Raw genomic sequence first — 13,212 nt, 5'->3', positions numbered from 1 at the left:
AAGCCTAAGTGAAGACCATGCGCAACGGGATGGAGGCCATGCCCAGAGAGATAGAGAAGCTCAGGGGGAGCTCGCTATTTGCAGGACTGCTATTGGGAATGGCATGTTCGCTGGGATGTCTAAGACCCATATGGAGATTTCCAAGCCTAAAGAGTTCAAGGGGACAAACGCGGCCAAGGAAGTAGACAACTACCTATAAGGGATGGAATAGTACTTCTAAGCCACGAGCATGCAAGACAATGCTACCTAGGTAAGCACCGCCTCAATATATCTTATTGATGTTGCCTTATTATGATGGAAGTGTAGGGGTGATGATGTCTGGTGCGAGGGCACCATGATTGAAACCTGGGAGGAGTTCTAAAAAGAGTTCAATGAGCAGTTTTATCTATAGTACGCCAATGATGAGGCATAGGCAAAATTATGCCAGCTTAGCCAGTAAGGGGACATGAGGGAGTACATCTAAAAATTCTCTAAACTGATGCTTCAGATATCGGATCTGAGTAAGACAGAGAGTCTATTTACTTTTATGGATGGGTTGGGTCTATTTACTTTTATGGATGGTTGAAACCATGGGTGAAGCATGAGCTACAATGAAGGGGAGTTCGTGACTTGACTAAAGCCATAACTATTGCTAAGTCGTTAGTGGAGTTCAAACCATAGAACAAGTTTGAGTTTTTCAAGCCCAAGGAAAAGGGCAAGAACAAGAGGGACCAGGAGAGACAGTCTAAAGAAAAAGACCGTGACTAGTAGTCCAAGGATAGGGATCGAGACTATTCGAACAAAAATGGCCAGAAAAAGCTATCGACAGAAAAATGAAAGGTAAAGGGAGACTATGAACTGATCTTATGCTACCTATATGGTAAGGGACACATAGCATGCAATTGCCCAAGGTGCAAAAAGGGGCAAGTACCATCAAAACGATGAACACTAAAGAGGTTTCAACCATTGGAGTGGCTCGAGGGGTAGAATTACAACTCAGAGATTGGAAGGGCAAGAAAACCATTGAGGTAATACCCTTAGATGACTATGAGTTTGTGATTAGGTTAGATTTCCTTGTTTGAATTAATGCCCTCATTGTGCCTTTTGCCAATTGTTTGTGCATTCTAAATGCACAATGCCAATGTCCTATTCCATTGAGGCATTGAGTGAGGCTTAAGTCCAAGGTGCTGTCGACCGTATAGTTTGCCAAGATAGTGAACAGGAATGGAAACACCTTCTTAGTTGACCTCAAGTATGATAAACCGAAAGAGGTAGAGTTTAACACCCTTTTGGAGGTACTAAGGTTGGAGGCCTTTAACGATGTGATGCAAGCAAAGTTGCCAAGCAGGTTGCCATCCAAGAGAGAGGTGGACCATAGGATAGAGCTGGTGTTTAAGGTCAAGCCACCAGCTAAGGCCCTTTATCGAATATCTCTTTTAAAGTTAGAGAAGTTGAGGAAGTAGCTCAGAAAGTAGCTTAGGAAGCTAATTGATGTGGGTACATCAGGCCATCCAAAGCCCCGTATGGTGCATCGATGTTGTTTCAATGCAAGCATGATGGGTCACTGTGGTTGTGCATAGATTACTGGGCATTAAACGAGCTAACCGTGAAGAACAAGTATCCTATCCCATTCATTGTAAACTTTTTTTATCAATTTAGAAGCGCAAGCTAGTTTTTTAAGCTGGATTTGAGGTCGGGTTACTACCAGGTCAAGATCACAGAGGGAGATGAACCCAAGATAACATGTGTCACCCACTATGGTTCATATGAGTTCTTGGTCATGCCATTCGGACTCATAAATGCTTCCAGCTATGTTTTGCACTCTAATAAACAAGGTACTTCAGTCGTTCTTTAATATTTTGTTATGATTTATCTTGATGATATTATAGTGTATAGCTAGACATTGAAGGACCATATAAATCATTTAAGATAAGCGTTTGAGGTGTTACAGGTGAACAAACTATATGTTAAGAGGGAGAAGTGCTTATTTGCCCAGCAAAAGATCTCATTTTTAAGCCACATAATGGGAGGTGGTAAGATATGCATGGATAAAGGTAAGGTGTGTGCCATCTTAAAATGGGAACTACCAGCCAAGTTCATTGAGTTGAGGTCATTTCTTGGGCTGGTCAACTACTATAGACGTTTTATCAAAAGCCACTCAGCCATAGCCATGCTATTGATTGACTTGCTCAAAAAAGAGAGAGCATGGGAGTGGAGCGTAGGATGCTAGAAAGCCTTTGATTGATTGAAGCAGGTTGTGATCAAAGAGCTAGTCTTGGCCTTACCAAACCATGCCAAGCCATATAAGGTGCATACGAATGCATCAAACTATGCAATAAGGGGTGGTTAATGCATGAAGGTCATCTGGTTACATTTAAGAGTTGAAAGCTTAATGAGATCGAGCACAGGTACATGATTTAAGAGAAAAAGATGATAACAATGGTGCACTGCTTATGCACTTGACACCATTACCTATTGGGATCAAGGTTCATGGTCAAGATGGATAATGTGACGATCAGCTACTTCTAAATGTAAAAGAAGCTATCCCCTAAGTAGGTGAGATGGTAGGATTTTCTTATGAAATTTGATTATAGGTTAGAGTACAAGCTTGGGTGGGTAAACCTAGTGGCTGATGCATTAAGCAGGAAGGCAAGCCTAGCAGCCATTAGTCAATCAGAAGGTTTTTTGGTGCCACGTAATAGGAAAGGGCTTGCTCATGATCCTATAGCCATAGCTTTCATCGAGCATGCCAAGCAAGGTAAGACTAAATGATTTTAGGTGTAGGATGATTTGTTGCTTACCAAGGGTAGTAAGTTATTTATGCCATAGCATGGGAAGCTTCACAGAGAAGTCATGCATGAGTGCCATGATTAAAGGTGGGCTAGACATCTAGGGGTGAGCTGTACCTTAGCTTTACTAGAGGATCAGTACTACTGGCCACACATAAGGGAAGATGTGAAGGTCGATGTGAAGACTTGTCTTATATGCCAACAAGACAAGGTGGAGCTCAAGCCACCAAATGGTCTCTTGAAACTATTGCCAGTGCTAAGCAACCATGGAAGAGTGTCACTATAGACTTCATAGTTAGTCTTTCCAAGGCAGAGGGGTTTAGGAGCATCATGGTAGTGGTGGACAGGTTTTTCAAGTATGAGATTTTTATTTCAGCAACCAAGGAATGTCCAGTCGATGAGGTAGCTCGATTGTTCTTGAAAAATATGGTGAAGTAATAGAGAATGCCAAGGATAATTGTTAGTGATCGGGATAGGCATTTTATAGGCAGGTTCTGGATTGAGTTGTTTAAGTTATTGGGGTCATACTTGAACTTTTTTACCAGTATGCATCCACAGACTGATGGGTAGACTGAGTGAGTGAATGGACTATTGAAAGTTTACCTCAGACACTATGTAAGTGACACATAAAGGGATTGGCCAAAGCTATTGATGTTGCCTAATTTTTTTACAACTTACTAGAGAGTGAAGTAATGAACTAGAGTCCATTTGAGATTGTGATAGGTCAATAACTGCTAACACCCAATTCGATTGTTGTAGGTTATACAGGGCCTAATCCAATAGCATACAAGTTTATCAAGACTTGGTAGGAGCAAGCCAACTTGGCCAAAGTTTGTCCCCATAAAGCTATAAAAAAGTCAAAGAAGTGGGCAAACTAAAAGAGGTGGGACATGCAATTCCAAGTAGGGGACTTGGTTTTGGTGAAGTTGCATCCTATTGTACGCCACAGGGGGCTATACAAAAGCCTAGTCTGAAGGTATGACAGACCTTTTAGAGTTCTCAAAAAGGTAGGTAAGGTTGCTTACAAGCTAGATATGCCACCAATATTGAAGGTACACTTAATGTTCCATATTAGCATACTCAAGTCATTTTATGAGGATGGGAAAGATCCAGGATGGGCAGAGTTAAAGGATGCGTCATTGGGAGCCAGGGTCTCATATGAAAAAGAGGTCTACAGTATCATTGCTAATCGAGAAGTGAGGTAGAAAAACTATCAACCAAGACAAGAGTACTCAGTGCGCTGGAAGAAACTTCCATATAATAAGGCGAGCTGGGAGCTAGCGAAAGACTTATGGTAGTTTCAAGACCAAATTAGGTAATTCAATGCAGAAAATGTGACAAAGGCATCGCGCAATCAGGTGAGAGAGAATGTCATGCCCTGAGTGGGCACACTAGGTGTATAGGCCCGAGCATTATGGGTTAAGGCTCGAACACCAAGGACATTGGTAGGGGTTTATGCATTAAACCTTGGAGAGGAGTCCAGATTGCCCACATAACATACAGGCCTGCCTGTAACATGTCGCACCACACTTAGGAGGGCCTAGGGAGTAAGATCGATCTAGGATCTTTTAAAAGTAGCCAAGATCAATAGAAGCCTCCAAGAGGATCTAGTTGACTCTAAAAATTAGGAGGACTCTTCTGTATTAATGTGTAATCTGTGTAATTCTTGATTTTTGAGAGATATTGTAATCTTTTGATTTTAAAAGTTAGCCATGAGTAGAGCTGGGGGCCTCAATTATAAATAGAGGGTCGCCCCACCCTCATTTATACATCATCAGATACTTTGCTTCAATAATATACAAAGCATATTCCAACAATTCTCTTACTCTCTCAAACTTACGCATTCTATCTTTCCAGTTGTTCTAATGTTCGTACGCTTGCAGATTAGGCTAACTTAGGCTAAAAGAAGGTGATTCCAAGCCTAAGGCCACATGGATTTTGAGTCTTAGGTCAGATCCCCGTGACACCTTGATATGGTTATTGTGGCATTGGCAACTAATTTTTGCATGCAATTCATGTTTCTTTTGTTGCCTGGATATGCTACCTAGTAAAGTAGCATTGCCATTACTTACCTAGTAATTTTAAATACTTATGGTTTAAGGTGTAAAAAAATATATGAAAAAAACACAAAAATGTTTAACCAATTTGTGTTCAAGATTAAGTGCTACATGGCAGATGGTTTAGTTATCACCTATCAAAAAATGTGAATACTAAATTATTTACCAAAAGATTGTCTATATTTATTTGGATAAATGTCTACATGTAAAGCAGAAGATGTAACTTTTTTAAATCTAAACTAGCTTCAACCATTTGCTTTAAATTCAATTTTGGTTTGCTTTTTTTTATCTTGCTCTATAATGAAGTCATTCATTTAAATGCTTAATTTCTTTGAATTGTTAGATATTTAAATAACCAAATCAAATTTATGCCATTTTTAGTGGTGTGGTTCGATATGGATCAATCAGTTTTGTACCATGTTACGTCAAAATCTTATAACAAAATAATTTTCAAAATTCTTTGAGAAGTCATACTTTGATCCATTTTTTTAAAATTATGGTTTTTTAATAACTTTGTTTTTTCTCTCTCTCTCTTAATCTTTTGATTTAACATGCATTTTTTTATAGATAAATGTATTAATTTTTAAGTAAAGAAAGTGAAGTAATTTTCTTTCATTCGTTCATACATTCCATTAATATATGAATTATAAACAAAACTATCATTCATTCATTCCATAATTATAATTAAAACTCTTTTTTGTTTTAATTACATTCATTAATTAAACAAATTTTTTGTTTTAGTTGATCAAGTTTAATAACATTTAATACTTATTAAACTTCAATAATTAACTTAAGTTATTAACCATAAATAAAAGATATTTTAAATTAGATAATAGGTATGTAGGCTATATAATATCTAACATTCTCCCATTTGGCCTATGTGAAATTATTCAACTTTATGGTTTAATAGCAAAACATAGTGCACAGAATATAAGCTAAGTCCTTTCTTAAATTGATCAAATTATAAATTATCATTAAGTAAAAACTATTAAGGATTATAGCAGTTGTATGTTATTAACTAGATATAATCCCTTCTATGTATCACAATATCTATAACAATAACTAAAAGTAGTCCCCAATCTTGCATTAACAATACACCTAAGCAATGTCTTAAAAAAATTGCATGATAATTTTGGAAGAAAGCAATTCTATAAGCTTCTAGATCTTTAGGGTTTCATATTTGAAACAAAGTGTAAGAGGCATGTTGCTCTTTTTATTAAAAACCTCGATGGATATTTCAACCCTGCCTTCTCTCTTTCCCAACTCTTTCTTCCTATTCCCACCCTCACTCACCTCCGTTTCTCTCATTTTCTTTCTTATTTTCTTACCAACCAATCATGTGCTGAAGATTGAAAAAAAATGTTTTTGCCATGAAATTTGGAAAAAGCTTTAGAAACCAGATTGAGTAGATGTTGCCTGAATGGTAGGATAATTTCCTTTCTTATAAAAGGCTTAAGAATAAATTAAAGCTTATTGAGTCTAAGTATGGTGATAGATCGAATAAATGACTTAGATTGGATGAAAATTCTAGCAATGTTATCGATGTTGGAGATAAGGTCAGTGTCGGTGATTATATGTTGAGAGAGGAGACGAATTTTATTAAGCTTTTAGAAGATGAGCTCAAGAAATTAAACACATTTTTGTTAAGAAAGAAAAGAATATATTATTAGATTAAAGGCAATTCAAACTTTAATTTGATTTCGATTGCTTTGGTTGGGGAGTTTTTTTTTAGCTGTTAGTTTGTTATGTTCTTTTTTATTGTTGGAATTGTCAAAGGTATTGTAATAAAAAATTTTAGGTTGAGAAATTTTTTCTAACTTAGTTGATTAATTTTTTTTTTGTTGTTTCTTCTTTTTCTTTTCCATTGCAGGTATTATCAAATCAGTTAGATTCCTATCTCTTATAATGTAGTCAGGCTTCTACATGTCCATGCAGTATGCTTTTCTTTCTATTTGCTTTGCTTTTTGCTTAAATTTGTGCATTTGCATCCATTAACTTATTCATTTAGCTATGCAGTTTTCTTTAATGACAAACAAAATTGCTTATAGAAGTGTAATGACAAACAATATATTTGTTACCAACTATAGAAATTTCTCTAAGTTAATTTGAATGGATGACAATATTTGTTTGTTATTTATGTAGTGCTTGAATGGATGATGATATTTGTTCTATTCATTGATGGTTTCTTGCATTTTTCGCAAATGAATTTGCCAAGTTCTTTGAATTGCATATCCTTTACTTGTTTTGCATCGAGATTGATCATGTCCTTATATGAAGAAATGCTTATTTCTATTACAATGATTCTATATTTAACCTTGCATTGTGTCATTTTTACAAGAAGCTTTTTGACATAAAAAACATGTGTGAAAGTTGTTTCTTACAAGTCCCTTATAGGGATTTTACATAAGGATATTAAATTGTTTATTGATGAAAATATGAAGTTCATCTGTCATTGCTTAGTGGTAAAATAGATGAAGAAATAATTCTTGAGAAGAGTAATGATTATCTGTGTTCATGTTGTAAGGAGTTATTGAAGGTGAAATCCTCCTATCCAAAAAGAAAGAATTTACCCTGTCATTCCTTGCTTCTACTCTATCTCCTAAGGCTCCAACCAATTGAAATTTAGATTTGTCACACATCAAATATAGAGAGTTCAAGCTTAATTTGGATGAATAAGAGGTTTACGTGCATAATGACACTTAAAGGGTGTAAGCCATTTGAGTTTAATGCTTAAACTAGTATTTAGTTTCATTTTGCTTTGTTGTTTATCATATTACTGACTCTAATGTTTCTACAATCAAGAAAGATGCCTAGGCTATTTCAACACCATTGTTGATAGATGCTGATGATGAAAATAAGACCTCTAACATTATCAGAGGAAAGTTTTTTGGAATCTTACTGTCAGATTCAACAGCAAATAGTCCTAGATAAATAAGAATTCTAAGGAAATCAGCTTTTGAGAAAACAAAGTTTATTTTAGAATCAGAGTCAATAAAACAAATTGGGCCTGGCTCAGTAGGGCTAAAACTTTAAGCCTAATAATTCATTTTTTAGGTTTTATTGACTTATTTATATATTTATTTTTGTTATTTATCATTATTATTATTATTGTTGTTGTTGTTGTTGTTATTTTTGGTTGATTATTCATTTCTTGTTTATTTTTTATTTTTTTTTATTTTTGATTTGATTTTATCTTTAGTCATTCAATTGAGATAACAATGATAAAAAAGGTCAAAAAAAGAATAATATTAATAAAGGATTTTTATCATGGATAGATTTGTAGATGGATTAGAGTTGATAAAGATAAATTTTGTCCTGTGATCTGATTAAAAGGAGTTGTGGTTAATCAAAAATTTTTCTGATTACTCCCTATAAATTCACATTAATCAAATAGAAAAGATACAGATCATAAGCAACAAACATACAGAGAAAAACACATAAATCACATGTAGAAACACAAACATAGATTAGAGACAAAACAGAGGGAAAGTACACAGAAAAGGCAAAAAATATACCGCAGAAAAGCAGAAAGGTCAGTAAAAATAAAAAAAAATTTTAAAGATTTTTAGTTTAGGAAAATCTAGAAAATTCCTAAATTTTGATAAAATTTTTCAGATTTCGACGAATTTTTTGGTGAATTTTTTGGTGAATTTTTCAATACCAATTGAATTTTTCGATAGGCTTTCCAGAATCCGATTGAAGATTCTAGCAAATGTTGAATTTTTCAGTGAATGTTCAATGAACTAACCCAGATTTTGACAACTCTTTCTAGAATCCGATGAAGATTCAACCAAAGTTCTTTAGGTTGTAGAGAGAAAGGGAAAGAAAAAAAAAGAAGGAAAGAGAGAGGGGAAGGAAATCTGAGAGAAAAATCAGAATCCAGGCTTTTATACCCTTTGAAAATTACGTTGTTTTGGAGCTTAACAAACCCCAAGATCAGTGTGTTTTATAACGGGCAACCTAACCCGAGCGTCAACCCATTTTTTCGACTCATATACCAGCTGAGCCTCCAAGTCACATTCTGTGCCTCAAGCCAAGCCATGTCGTAGCCACTTCAGTAGAGCCGTTTTTTTTTTTGGTATTTTTTATATTTTATATTTTATTTTATTTGGCTATTTATTTATGTGTTTTTTTAAAAGTATTTTTACCTGATTAAATTTATGAAAAATAAGAAAAATATAAAATTAAATTTGAAATTAAATATTAATTATCCAATGATGAAATTTTTAAAAATTTCAAATGGTAAATTTTTATAAAATTCTTAGGTAAGAAATTGTATCTGAATTTGTACCAAATGGTGGAATAATTTAGATAAAGTTTCAACAACAATAATTAATATAATTTTCAATTAAAAATGGAAAGATTTTAATAAAAATTTTGGAAATAAATGCTAATTACCCAATAATGAGATTATTAAAAATCTCAAATGGTAAATTTCTTAAGAAATCTCTAGGTGAGAAATTTCTCTAAATTTATCCCAAATGGTGAAATAATTTAAATGAAATTTTAATAAAAGTAATTGTATTCTTTTTGAAATAAAAAATTTGGTTGAAAATATTTGATAATTATCCAATAAGGAGATTCTTAGAAATTTCAAATGATAAATTCTTAAGAAATCTTTAAGTGAGAATTTCTTTAAATTTGTCCCAATTGGTAGAAGAATTTAAATGAAATTTCAAGAAAATAATTATTATATTATGTTCTTTCCAAAGATTAAAAAAAAAATTCTAAATTGACCTAAATGGTGAAAAAATTAGAAATTAAGTTAAAAAAATTGAAAAAAAAAAGAATTTCTAAATTGGCCCAAATGGTGGAGAATTTACAAATTCAAAAAGAAAAAATATTTCTGGTTTTGGCTCAAATTGTGGATGAATTACAAATATTTTCAATAAATAAAAATGATTAAACGTTTTTTTTACTATTGAGCCTCTTCAAGAAAACAAATAGGATCCTTGAATACTCTTGAGGTAAGAAAATATTTTTTAGAGTTTTGTCAGATTGATGGAGAATCTTAAAAGTTATTTTCAATATTCAACATAAAAATTTAAGACCATTAGAATCAAAACCTTAGGATAAATTTAAAATGAAATGGTACTATCCTTTGGATGGGAATGTGGGGGTGCTATAACCTTTCTCATATGTAATCGAACTTTCAAACCCTATTTTGGTTAGTAGACCCAAATCTATTCTTTTAAGGATCTTTAGTCAAGCTTAGGAGCTCCTTAAAAGAATGGATTCAATAGGTGGCCAATCACACCTAGTTAAAAAAGATTGGTGGCGACTTCATTTGTTAAGTCTAGCTATAAATTTACATATCTATATGTTATGATAGAGAGCAAGTGCCAAATGATGAAGAAAGTGATATTTTGTATTATTTGAAGAGACAAGTTTATATGGATCGTAGGTTACTGCTGGCTTCATACATGAAATTGGATGAAAAAAGAATTGCATCTGCTGTTGCTGCTAATAGTGCAATAGTTTTTCCAAGTTTGCCTTTAGGTAACTATCAACCTTAAACATCAATGTATTCCCAATTTCATTATATCCTATTTTTTTTAATTTGACCTTAAAAATATATTTTTTACGATTTCTTGTAGTATAACATAGGTTTATGTTTTATTACAATAGTTAAAATTATTTGTAAACTCTTTCTTTCTCTAATTTGTAGGAAACCTTTTTCGTGTCTTAAATAAAATTTTAAGGTAAATTTGGGGTATAGATAGTAGTCTCCAACTAGTAGAGAGAATTGCTAGAGAGATATCTTATACACTATCCTACATGCATTTAGGTTCATTAAAGCCTATTGTTCATCTGGATGTTAAAACTATAAACTTGTTTTTGGATAAGCATTTCACTATCAAATTATCAAACTTTGGGTTTTCAACATCTATATCCCTTGGAGAGACCGTCTATAGCTGGGAAGTCTTGGGCATATACGATGCATAGACCTCGAATGCCAAAACACATCTCGTGGTAAGGAAAAATGTGATGTTTATAGCCTTGGGGTTGTACTAATAAAACTATTCACAGCCATTAATCCCTTTGCAATATCATAGAACTTGGCAAATTACTTTGTTTCTTTTTTAGAAGAAAATCGTTTAATCCAAATCATAAATTGTAAAGTTCTCAAAGAAAGAAGCAGAAAAGAAATTCAAGCATTAGTAGCACTTGCATTCAAATGTGTTGGGAAGAAGAGAGATGAGAGATTGACAATGTGTTGGGAAAAAGGTAGCTTTTAAGTACTACTTTTTTCTTACCTATTGTTATGATTCATTATTAAAAAGATTAAAATTATATATTCTGGTGCTTTATTTTTTGCATTATAGTTTTCTTTCATGAAACTTGCTTTCACTAAAAGTTCATCACTCTTACTGAGGTTTATCATGTAACAGTTTCAATTTTCTTCTAGAAAACTTTTAAAATACTTTAATGTTTATTACAGCATGTCTGCTTTGAATCCAAGTAGTTCATTGTTTATGCTAGTTTGGATGTATGGCACATCTTAGGTATAATTTATACTTATAATGGTTTCACTATAATTTAACTCTTTGGCAACCTATAGTCTAAATTAATGACCTCAGGGAAGAAACATAAGGAAGCTTTACTTATTCTATTAGCTAAAGAGAATTGGAATTGTTATCAATAGGTTTAGATAGCCAAATCTATTTAATCCTATACAAGAATCAGAATTGCCATAGTAAAACTACTAAATAATAAGAAATGACTTCTCATCTTCATTTCGACCTCTTCAATTTTTCACATGCAAAAGCAAATAAGAAAATACTATTTATACTTAGGTTAACTTAAAGACTATGTATCATAATGAAATTAGAGATTCGTATAAAAAACTTGGTCAATTATTGTAATTTCAACATGTAACTTTAATTGTAACATTGAAAATTGTCAACGTTTTGAGATACGTTATCTATTTTTTATGTTATTTCTTCATGTCTTAATTTAGTTATACTTGCTTTGAAGTTTTGTTACAACTCTTTAAATATAGGTTTCATATGTAATTTTGTAACTTGAAATTTTTTTGTAACTCTTTAAGTGTAGCATTCATATTTATTTTTGTAATTTTTTATTTATTTATTTATTTTGTAATTTGTAGTTCACAATAAGTTATTGAAGTAGACTTCACCATTAGTCATATGTTAAAGAATAATTGCCAAAAGCATTGAAGTTTAGGTATGAAGATTTTTTATTTAACTTTAGTCTTGCTTCTAGGTGCATATTCCTCATTTCTTTACATGATCTCCCATTGTTTTTTACAATTAATAAAGAATTCTTGATATTATTGCTTTTTTGTTACATGACGTGTTCATTAAATGTCTTTGGTGACAAACCTTTTGTTAATGGATTCGCATCCATAAGATTGGTGCTAACGTGATCAATTGACACTTTTTATTTCTAGACATCTTCTTTAATGGCAAAGTGTTTCAATTTCATGTATTTGGCAACTTTTAAATACTTGTTGTTTTTAGAAAAGAAGACTGTTATGACATTATCATAATAAATTTTTAACGACTTGGTAATACTTTCAACAATTTCAAATCCTGAAATAAAATTATGCAACCATCAATGAATAATGGCCTTAAAAGATGCCACAAACTTAGCTTCCATAGTGGATACAACAATGACAGATTACTTCGTACTTTTTTCATGAGATTGCTTCACTAGCTAAAAGAAACAAATAGCTAAATGTGGGCTTTTTAGTATCCACACACACCCAGTAAAATTTGAATCAAATATCTTAACACCTCAAGATAATCAAACTTCTTATAAGTGAATATATAATCTTTCGTTTCTTGCAAGTATTTCAATGCTTTTTTTGCAGCCTTCAAATTATCTAATCCCATATTACTTTGATACATATCTAACATTCCGACACTAAAGCTGTCTGGTCTGATACAAGTTTAGGAATACATCAAACTTCCAATAATAGATGCATAAGGAATTTGTTCTATTTGTTTGCGTTCCATTGTATAAGACTCATTTTATCTCTTTTTGAATTAAAGCAACACTTGTAGAACACTTTGTCATTTCAAATCTCTATAGAATTCAATTAATATGTGTTTTCTAAGACAATCCTGATAATCCTTGTGATTTATCACATAATATGTCAATTCTAATTACATAGGATGCCTCTCCTATATCTTTCATTTCAAAATTCTTAGAGAGAAATTTCTTGGTTTCATGTAATAAGCCAAGATCATTACTAGCAAGCAAAATATCATCAACTTACAAAATTAGAAATATAAACTTACTCCTACTAACCTTCAAATAATACACTGATCAACAATGTTTTTCTTAAATTCAAAAGAAGTAATAGTATCATTGAACCTAAGATTCCATTTTAGAAAGCTTGTTTAAGTCCATATATTGAC

This window comes from Durio zibethinus, chromosome 16 (assembly GCF_047325235.1).
Source record: "Durio zibethinus cultivar Kanyao isolate XHJ-2024 chromosome 16, ASM4732523v1, whole genome shotgun sequence".
Lineage (NCBI taxonomy): Eukaryota > Viridiplantae > Streptophyta > Magnoliopsida > Malvales > Malvaceae > Durio > Durio zibethinus.
Note: the sequence above shows the minus strand (reverse complement) of the source record.